The following is a 10431-nucleotide window of genomic DNA, read 5'->3' on the forward strand; positions in this document are numbered from 1 at the left end:
ATCTCACGGCAAACATCCATGCACTCCACAAATGTGAGCTTTCTCGAAAAACACAGTTATCAATAATCCATTTACGGTGGTGAGGCCCTGCGCCCTCCCCACCATGCCCTTCTCGGGAGGTGGCTCCCTTTCTTGCCAGTCCCCAGCAGGGACGTCATTTTGGGGACTTAGTGGTCTGAACTGCGATCCCTGAGGTCTCCCTTGCTACCCCTAAAAAAAGAACAAAAATCTTACATTTTTGTTTTTTAAATGGAAGCTCCTGGGCTGTCGCCTGCACCATATGGCTCTTTGGAGTGGCTGTCTTTCTTGTTCAAGCCTCTTAAAAGAACATGGGGTTGAGCAGTGAGCCTAAATAAGAAAGAATAGGAATACCAAATAGTCTTTCTGGAATTCTATACAATCATTGCTAGACTCATTGAAGGTTTATTTCAGGCACACTTCAGGGGGTGAGTCACTGATTTAGTCTGTTCTTAAACACCTCAAATTCTCCACGCAGACAAAATCTATTTGTATTTTGCTTTTCGCAAGTTGCAGTTATAGCATGTTTTTTTCTGCTTTTGTCTCTGTTATGATCATCACAAGACATTCTATCTCGGTGTCCTTGGTCACTTGACAAGATCATTGTGCCTAAAAGCTTGTGTACAGTGTAGAAATGTTTGGCCATAGCACATAAAGTGACCCTTGATTTAATTGTGCCACAATAAATGCTTTGTTGTAATGTGTCTATCTTTCCCATCTCCCTGGCATGCTGTTCAGGATGTTTGTTTGCATGTAGGAGGTGACGAGTGCCCAGAGTACAGGATGCTATGTGAGTGCGCTGCTTTCACTGCGCTACTCTAAATTCTTTAATACACTGTTATGAACCATCCCAATGGTATGTATTTTGGCAACCTCTGAAGCCTGAAAAGTAGACCCACGCAGGCTGGACATGTGGCCAACTTTGCACCAGACCTGCAGATGAACTGGTTTGCTGTTAAATCTGTTACCAGTTTGTTGGTATTCACTACAGAGTGTAATTTGCTTTCTTACTTTGAGAACATTCAGACACCTAAGTGCTCATTTTACTATAGCCGGTAAGATTGCTATAGCTGGTAAGATAGCTCCGTAGGTTCAAATCCCGGCAAGGCCTACTCAGCATTTCATCCTTCTGATGACTATAAATGAATAGCAACACAGGTTGGGTGATATTGTATGTATGTTTGTTCTATGTAAAGTGCTTAATTGTAAGTGCTACACAACAACACATCATTATCATTTGGCCTTGGACGTAGGCTTGCATTCGCAGTTATTTGGTAATATGGGCCCATACACACTGATATCAACGATACATATGGTGATTCATTCTTGTATGGAATGTATATCACATTAGAGTGATATCATAACCATATTTATCGTAGTGTACTTGGGTAAAATGCTATGCGATAATCAAACAAAAGTCATGTCAAGCGGAACACAAATAGGATCTAATGCATGAGTGTTAAACAGACAAAGAAAAATTGGAAAAAAGCCCAGAGTGAGACCCGAAAGTGCAAAGAACAACAAGCAATTTTATGTCATTTTATAAAAGATACATAGTCATTTTATTATTTTATCACAAAATAGATAAAATTCATATTCAGACTGTATAAGCCTATACCAAATTTTGGATCAATATATTGCAGAGAAATACATCATAATAAGAATACATTATACATCGTTGAAGCGGACCAACTGAAGGGTCCACACTGAAAGCCAACGTGCGAGGCACCGAAAACCCAAGGGGAGTGAAGGAGATCACTCAAGGAGGGAAAGTGGTGTCCACACAAATGTCTGCGGAATACCTTACAAAACATCTAGAGAATATACGTTCACAAATTTTAGATAATATTAATTTGAGTAAAAATAAATATGCAAACAATTGAATAGAGGTGCCATACATCAACTAACCTAGTGTGGGACATATAGAATGTTCTAAAGTCAACCTAACACTTTGAAAAGAGTCATATTGATAGTTTCGACGGGGTGAAAGCATCTAGCCGCATTTCCAGTTGATGCCCGTCTTCCTCAGGATGAAATTCTACCTTGTAGTCAACAGCCCCAAATTGTGGCTGACTTCAATTATACGCAATTTTGAGAACAGAACTAGATAGATGCATCCAAAGATGGGAGTCAATCCTAAAAAGAAAAAATAAACAAAATATAAGATTTAAAATCTAAAAGGAAACTCTACTGGGCACATTTCATATAATCAAAGTCAAACAACAAACACTTCAACATAAATATAATTATAATTATAAAGCTGGGAGAAAACCATTTGTACCATTTACTCAACAAGGCTGGCCAATCCCAACGTCAACTATACAATTCTAGTGACGTGTTAGTCTGGCCATGTGTAGATCTCATTGGATGAGTCTGTGGGGACATAGAAGAAAAAAACAGAGGAGGCAAAACAAGAAAGGCTCATGAAATTGGGAACAACTCTAAATTCATATTAGTGAATCAAAATGACCATTGAGTGGCTAAATGAACAGAACCAGATAGTTCCAATGGACAGGATAGATGGAATCCAACTCACCCAATCAAGAAAGCCGGAATTAGAAGAGCATAAATGAACCAGAACCCTTAAATGGATCGGGCTGGTAACGATGTCTTTAATCACGTACCTCATCGAACCGAAGGAGTATCGCAAGTGGCATTCGTCCACCCTTTTCATGTTGTATATCCATCAGATGCTATGAACAAAAAGAGAAAAGAAAGAAGAAACAGACCTAATGTCCAGTGTATGAACCATTGTAACGTTCCAAATTACAGGAAAATATCCTTGGTGTCACCAAGGTATATCTCATTGTTAAATAAATGGCCAAAGCATATACGGCTATTTTCAAACGGAGTCTAAAATAGAGCCAGACACCGTCATCACATTGCAAGGCTGGATGAAATTTGCTGACATGGATCAAAAGGATTGTGTGCACACTAAAGCGTATCACTGTCTCCCAAGTTTTAATTCACTGTTGCCGCAGTGATTGTAAATGTAATTGAAATATACGGCAGAGTGGCCATGGAGTGTTGAAACAATCTCTGAACGCCCGCTCGGGATCATAAGAAAGATCACCCAGACGGCGGTATGTATGAAGGTAGTGGATAGCAGTCTGCTGGATAAGTACAAGAAAAAGAACATTCGCGAATGAATGCAAGATGGACACACGGCCTGTTCAGGCATTAAGTGATGCTTCATGTTGAACCAAGCCTAGAAGAATACTAAATAAATCCAGCGTTTTGCTTACCTTGCGTACGTAGAAAATCCATTCACAATGGCCATCCAAGCGATACAGTGTTGCGCACGCGCCCAATTGTTTTAAACACATTGGGAGGCGTCTGACGTGCTGCGTGCATGGCTGGCCGACAGCCAAGGCTGCAACGTTAAAATGATGTATTTATAGGTCACATGACCATAAACAGGTGACCTATGCCAGTTGTCTATGTAAGCCTGCTCATTTTGTAAATAAAGACACGTACGACGCGCTGTTTGCTGGGGGCACAGCAGCAATAAGGCCTCAATCATGCCGGCATAGAAAGGCAGGCGACCCACTCGAACCGTTCATGCGGCATACAGTGTGGACAGGCAAGACAATAGCCTCACAAAAGAGTAATATCACTGGAAAACTAATAATGCACACTTCATATTGTGCCTCAGATTATGTATAGCAAACACTTGGATTAGAACCATATAGTGCCTCACTTGATTATCGGGGCAGCCCCGTATAGTGGTGCCAAATGAAAAAGACCTAATAGGAATCCTAGGATGTTATTACTGGATTGTATCAAAGTATACTACTGAACGCATACCATTCTATGCATGTTATTGGTTACACGACTATAATGCAAGATATGCAGGAAGAATGTACAGAATTAGTCACAGAGCCAAGGGCCATTCTTCTAAAGCGTTTAGACTGACCAAGTGGCTCGGGGTATTATAAATCCACCATGCGATGCCACTTCCTGTTTTGTCAAGGGATGAAAGGTTGTGTTCCATCGCTTCCCATAATGTCACGTCGGGGTGGGGTCAAATCAAATGACATCACTTCCTGCGATGTCATCAGATGCCAAGGGCCGTGTCATGTCACTTCCGCTACACCTGACATTTTGGTGAAATGACATCCCTACCCCCTCAGTTCCACCGCCACCTTTCCCTGCCGGGAGCCTCCGGTCGCCATGCCTCATTCCGGCTCCGTGGAAAGGGATCTTAGGGTCCCCATGGTCCTCCCCCACCTGAAACTCTCTCCAGGCCCCCAACTAACAAGCCGAGTGGGTGTGATGGGAAAAGAACTCCAAGCGTGGTCCGAGGGCTCCGGGCGGGTAGGGAAGGCGCGTCAGCGACAATCAAGGCAGGACGAGGCAGAGTACAGTGCTCTCCTTGTCCCCCAGGGGCTCTATTTAAGCCCCCAGAATGGCTGCACCATGCCTCCTACCAGCCGCGCCCGAGCCCACGAAACCGCCCCAGGTCCCCTTCTGGGGGCCTGCCCCTTCCCTGGCAGCCCCTCACCCGCCCAACCCAGCGACCCCGTAATGGGGGGATTTCACCTTTTGTGGGCTGAGCAGGGGGGCATGCCTAGTTGAAGAGTGAACACATATGACAAAAAAGGAGCCACATTTTAAATTCACAGCAAACATAAATGCACTGCAAAAACGTTTCTCGAATACACGGCTATCAATAATGCATACATAATTCACAACACTTCCTGCTAGCAATTCCAGGCGGACCGTGGCTCTACGCCCCGTCCGGCGTCCCATTGTGGTGAGGCCCTGTGCCCTCCCGATGTCCTCTGCATGCCCAAAAGTATATCGGACACAGCACGCGAGAAGACTTACACGTCCCTCTACTCCGGCAATGCACGTGCACCTCAAAAGTAAGTCTTCACAAAGCAAGCGCACTGCAAAAAACAAACTCCCGATGCGAGTGCCACACCAGCATACAATTTCACTTCATAAATTAATTTGCCGGCATCACTAACCACGTGTAATATCGCTTAACTTATGCGGTATACCCTGCAACCAGGTAGCCACAAACCACACAAACAGCTCTTGGTTAAACCCTGCTGCCCCCACTCATCCCACCTTACCTCGCAGTCCAACATCCCCGGCACAAAGATCGGGCACCAAACTTCAGCAAAAAGGCTCCTTCCTCGCCCAGGGACCGTGAAACATCGACGGCAGCGGGGTCCAACATGGGCAGCAGGATAATCAGTCTCTTTGACAGACATTTTTCTATACCTATATATATCTCGTCTGGTTACTTTTTGTATCTTATTTGTTGACTTTTTAAGGTACAGTTGTAAAACCAATGACTATTTAAGCTTCTAATGCCCAAACCTTCACAGATACTTACATGAACTAAAGCTGGGGATCCTGGAGAAATACTTACATCGCATATTGGGACCAAATCCCAGTTTCAACACTTAGCCAAAGTGTGTGATCCTGGGCAAATGTTTAATCTCACTGGGCCTCATTATAAGTTTGCCGGTCTGGAAACAACAGTGCCAGTAAGCGTACCGTAAACTACAAGTATGCCTGCCAGAGCCGCTGTGCCTGACACGTCTGACCCTGCCGGGCGCAGTGGCCACAGTAGGCGGACTTGTCACGGGAGCACAGGCGCCATTGTTAACGGTGCTGGTGCTCCCATGTCCCCATTCCCATAGAGTCTGATAGGACTCTATAGGAATGGGAATTAACAAAAAATGGTGGCGCCTGACTTCCCGGTCCCCGGACTTGGAATAGCCTGGTGGCACCCGGAAGTCAGGAGCAAGTAATTCATTCTGAGTCCGGCGGCAACAGGCTGGTAGCGCCGGCAGGGTTACCACCGGAATGAGGCCCACTGTGTCTTATCTGCCAAAATTGGGAGTCTCTAGAGGTGATTCAGTTTGCATCTTTGTGAGGAATTCGACCATCTGCCCAGTGGGTGTGCGCTCGCGTGGGCTTTTTTTTTTAACTTTTAAAAGAAATTGAATGATGACAGATGAACCTCTGGAAAATGTGTGGGGCTAAATCGCATACATTTTCCTATGCTTACCGCACAAGATAGACATAGACCTGTGTACTCTGGGTGGACACAGTTTACAGGCGCTGTCCCCCCTGTCATATTTAGTTGGGATAGGACAGAAAAGAGTATATCAAGGAATCTCAGGGCGAAACCTTCCTCCTGCCATGGTCAGCCTAATTAACTAACAAAGGCTCCATGGATCTGCCCTCTCCTATTGGTAGCTCTGCTGGTGGTAGCTTTGCATTCTAATCAGAGTTAATTCAAACAGGCCCATGTCGGGCCTGGCTGCAGGACTAACAAAGGACAAAGGAAAACTCCAAAAACCTTTGATATGCATCTCTGTCAACCTGAAGGCAGCTCCTGTCTCTTACTATCAAGGGCAGTGAACTGTTTACAATAGTCATCCCCACGGTGGGACCCCATTCAGAAGATACAAGTATGTGGTTTGCAGACGTCAGAAAGTCTGGTCTCGCCACAGCTTCAAAGGAGACCTGACGTTTTAATAAGGAACCACAGAGACCTCAATTAACCAGAGAAACCCTTTGATCCACAACAGACAAGAATATGGGGGGAACTTAGTATTACATGTTTTCCCCCCTTTACATTTTCTGTTGCAAAGCACTCTGGTTATGACTTCGGGCATACAGGAGATTGTTGGAGGGAACCAGGATTGGTACATTTAGGTTAGGCTTAGCCTACACCAATCACTGTGTCCCATTTGGCCTTAAAAGAGGGCTGAGCCCCTTTTTTGGGCGGATCATCTGAAGACTTTGCAAGGAGCAGCCAGAAGAAAGCAGCATTGGAACCTAGCTGAAGGAACAGTCTGCCTTACATGTTCCGCCAGTGAAGTAAGGCCAGGACCTCCAAGAGGGAAGCAAGATCCCTCCCCTAAACATCTCCCAGGACAGAGGGAGTGACTCATTCCAGATGACCCTTCAACAGCTCTAAGAACCGACACCCAGCCACCACACAGTGTGCCCGGCTTGGCTCTGCAGCAAGCTTCCTAGGTGGGAAGTGCCAGAGAGTCTCTGAACCTAACTAAGAACAAGGCAGCTGCCTGCAACACTCTCCTTAGCTTTGGACCGTCTGCCTTAAAGAATGACACAAGCCCAGTGACGAAGCTAGGAGGAGTGCTTCGACAAGCATCTACCGGCGTCCGCCTTAAAGGACATTTTTGAGCCAGTGGAGCCCTTCATACTGCATCCGACTGCATCATTGACTGTTGTTATGCCGTAGTCGCTAGCGCCGTTCGAGACGCCACGACCAGGGCTTCAGACCCGCCAAGCCGCTGTGTAGGCCAGCCTGCATCAGCCCATCTAGCATTGCTCGCCAAATTGCATGCCGCCTGATACCCGCAGCTGTCTCCCATCTTGAACTCTATTGCAGAAGCGGCAAAGCGCCCTAAAACTGGCACGACCCCATCGAGCACCAAGAACGTCTGCAAGCACAATGTACATTGCGGTTCTGTCCACCTGGTCCTTCTCCAAAGGCCCCTAGGGACCTTTTACGAACCATTGCTCCCTTTGTGTTGAAACCTAATATCCCTGAACTATTGCGATTCATTACTTTACCGACTATCCTCCTGTCAGTATCCAGAGTGCATCCTTTTCCCTCTTTGAAACTGTCTGTCCTCTGTGTTCCTTTACAGGGTGGGTTGTATTTTGTTGTGTGCTTGAACTGTCTGTTGTGACAATAACAAAGTAGATGTTTTTTATACAACCTTGACTGGACAGTCCTTTTTATCATTGGGTAATATTGTATTTTTGCTGTGTTGCAACTAACCAACGGTCCACGACCCTTTGGATAAGGAGGTTTACACTTTGCTTATGTTTCCAATCTGTTTGGATCCCTTCTGGTGTACTAGAGGTGTGGGGCTGATTGATGGTTTACTAGAGGTGTGGGGCTGATTGATGGTTTACTAGAGGTGTGGGGCTGATTGATGGTTTACTAGAGGTGTGGGGCTGATTGATGGTTTACTAGAGGTGTGGGGCTGATTGATGGTTTACTAGAGGTGTGGGGCTGATTGATGGTTTACTAGAGGTGTGGGGCTGATTGATGGTTTACTAGAGGTGTGGGGCTGATTGATGGTTTAGAAACCGATATTTATCCCTGGACCACTGGTGCCCTGGAAGTTGATTCGTCACAATGGTCCATCAGTGGGAAACCTCCTTCAACCTCTCCGACATTAGTCCTGTTCTGCTCTCTGACCACTCCTTCCCATGACTGCATTCCATCATCCATTAGCATCACTCTCCACGGAGTACCCTAGTCCGATATAGTTGAGCCAGTCCAATTAAAGACATTCCATTGGCATGGTGTTCTTTCCTGAGTTTTTTGCCACTGTTTTTACCCATCACCATTTCCCAGTTATTTACTAGCTATTCCCCCCGCCTCTCCACCCCTTCTATCCCTTTACCCTTCCACCCCATATTTTTAGCTGAGTTTTTTCGGCCAAACATCAGCGGCAAAAACTCGGCAAAAGAAAACGCTGACATTGAATGAACATCGTACCCCAATTACGACAGCACTTTATTACCCTAACAGTCTTGCTTTGTTAGCTGACTCCCCAGACATGAAAGGAGCACAAAAGGGAGCATTTGAAGGGCAATGCCTGTAAGGTGACCCTGAAAATAAAGAACCCCATACTGGAGAGAAGAACATTGTCATGTGAGAAGCCCAAAGCTCATTCTTTCCCTACACACGTTTGGAGTGGGAGAGCTGCTTGGCTCATTCTTTTAGGGTTTATAGTTTGGGGAGATTTTCTTTCATTTTCGAGGATGAGTTTATTTTGGGTGGGCTGTCGCTGAAGATGCTTTAGTTCTCTGCCGTGATAGGCCAAAAGCTTCCACCTGCGCGCATGCAGACAGTGCTGGACAAGATTGCCGAGCTCACAAATATTTACAACAATTCTAACAAGAGTGTGTGAGCCCCTCTCACTGAGAACATACAATGTTCAAATAACCTGTTCTATTGCTTTTCTTCCATCCAAGAGGGCTTACAACCACATTTTAGCTCACTGGCCGCTCCATAGAGGAGAGGAATCAATTTGCATAGCCGCCTGGTCCGACTCACAAGGGCAGTCTAGCACCAAAATGCTAGGCAATTCTCCTCTGAACAAGAGCACCACCAGCAATCCCAAACACGTGTTTCAGCCATCTTGGGCCTCTTCAGTGAGGTGAAGCTGAGTCTCTGCACAGTGATCATTTGCTCCACGTCTGGATTACCCCCATTGACTTAGGGTGAAACCCAGAGTTTTACAAAATTAACAAGAGCGGGGGAGTAACAGCCATGGTTCAAATAATGAGTTCTGGGGACTTTCTTCCTCTCAGGGGGACTGCAACCATGCTTTGGCTCACTGCCCCTTCAGATAAGTGGAAATTCCATTTGCATATTAGTCTGGTCCCAATCACAAAGGCGGACCAGCACCGAAATGCTAGTCAATACTCCTCTGAACAAGAGTACTATCAGCAAACCCAGGCATGTGTTTTATTCCTGTTCAGCCCGCACAGCGGGGTGAAGCTGAGAATCTCTAAACACCAGGTTTTACAAAATGAAGAGTGTGGGAGCCCTTCTGCTGAGAATGAACATGGTTTAAATAATAACTTGTTTTTTAAATATTTATTTTTATATATAGCGCTTTAATCTAAATTGCTTTACATAGGACATATTGACATAGATTGCTTTTATTACCGAATTGAAATTGGTATTAATTTATCGACCTCGGAAGCATGAAAGACTGAGTTGGCCTTGCAGGGATTTGGACCTGTGACCTGTAGATCAAATACAGATCACAGCAACAAGTGTTTAACCCACTGAGCCATCTTAGCCATCTATGGAATTTCTCCCACTCAGGAGGGTCTACACCACCTTTTAGCTCATTGCACCCTTCATAGGGGAGAACAAACCATGTGCATATATCCTCTGAACAAGAGTCCCATCAGCAGCCACAGGAACATGTTTCAGCCTTGTTTGTAGCTGTTTGGCCCGGGGCAGGCTGGCACAATGGCAGGCCCCTATGCAGCATGATGTGTGTTGAGTTTGTGATGTAACAGTCAGATGCAGCAGTTAAAGCCTAAGTAATACACGTATCATAAGTTAAATATAATCAGAAGCATGTTGAAAGGAAGATGTGCTAATCTGGATGTTTTATCATCATGACAGTGTTATAGCTGAGTCAGCACAGGACTCCAATTAAGATTAAGGTCTGAGTGTCGGTAGCATAGCACCAAATGTAAACCCTGCTGTGGGGTTCTGCCAAGCTCCTAGAAGAAATGCATACTGCACTCGAGTCTCCGAAGCTGGCGTGGGCCATCGTGAATGCACAATATGAATGAGACGATCACGCTGCAGTATATGAAGCTGGCCTGGGCCATCGTGAATGCAAAATACGAATGCTGAGACGATCACGCTGCAGT

The 10431-nt window shown here is 45.4% G+C and overlaps 1 long non-coding RNA gene across 1 annotated transcript; it reads right to left on the reverse strand.

The window, feature by feature from the left end:
- Positions 1-1543: 1543 nt before the first annotated feature.
- Positions 1544-3334, reverse strand: LOC138565831 (uncharacterized). The gene is made up of 3 exons (XR_011301643.1): positions 3264-3334; positions 2643-2711; positions 1544-2154 (listed from the first exon to the last, which is right to left on the reverse strand). It is a non-coding gene; the product is annotated as an uncharacterized lncRNA (long non-coding RNA).
- Between the last annotated feature and the right edge of the window lie 7097 nt (positions 3335-10431).

The sequence above is a fragment of the Ambystoma mexicanum genome, chromosome 2p, assembly GCF_040938575.1.
Source record: "Ambystoma mexicanum isolate Mex_15411 chromosome 2p, UKY_AmexF1_1, whole genome shotgun sequence".
Lineage (NCBI taxonomy): Eukaryota > Metazoa > Chordata > Amphibia > Caudata > Ambystomatidae > Ambystoma > Ambystoma mexicanum.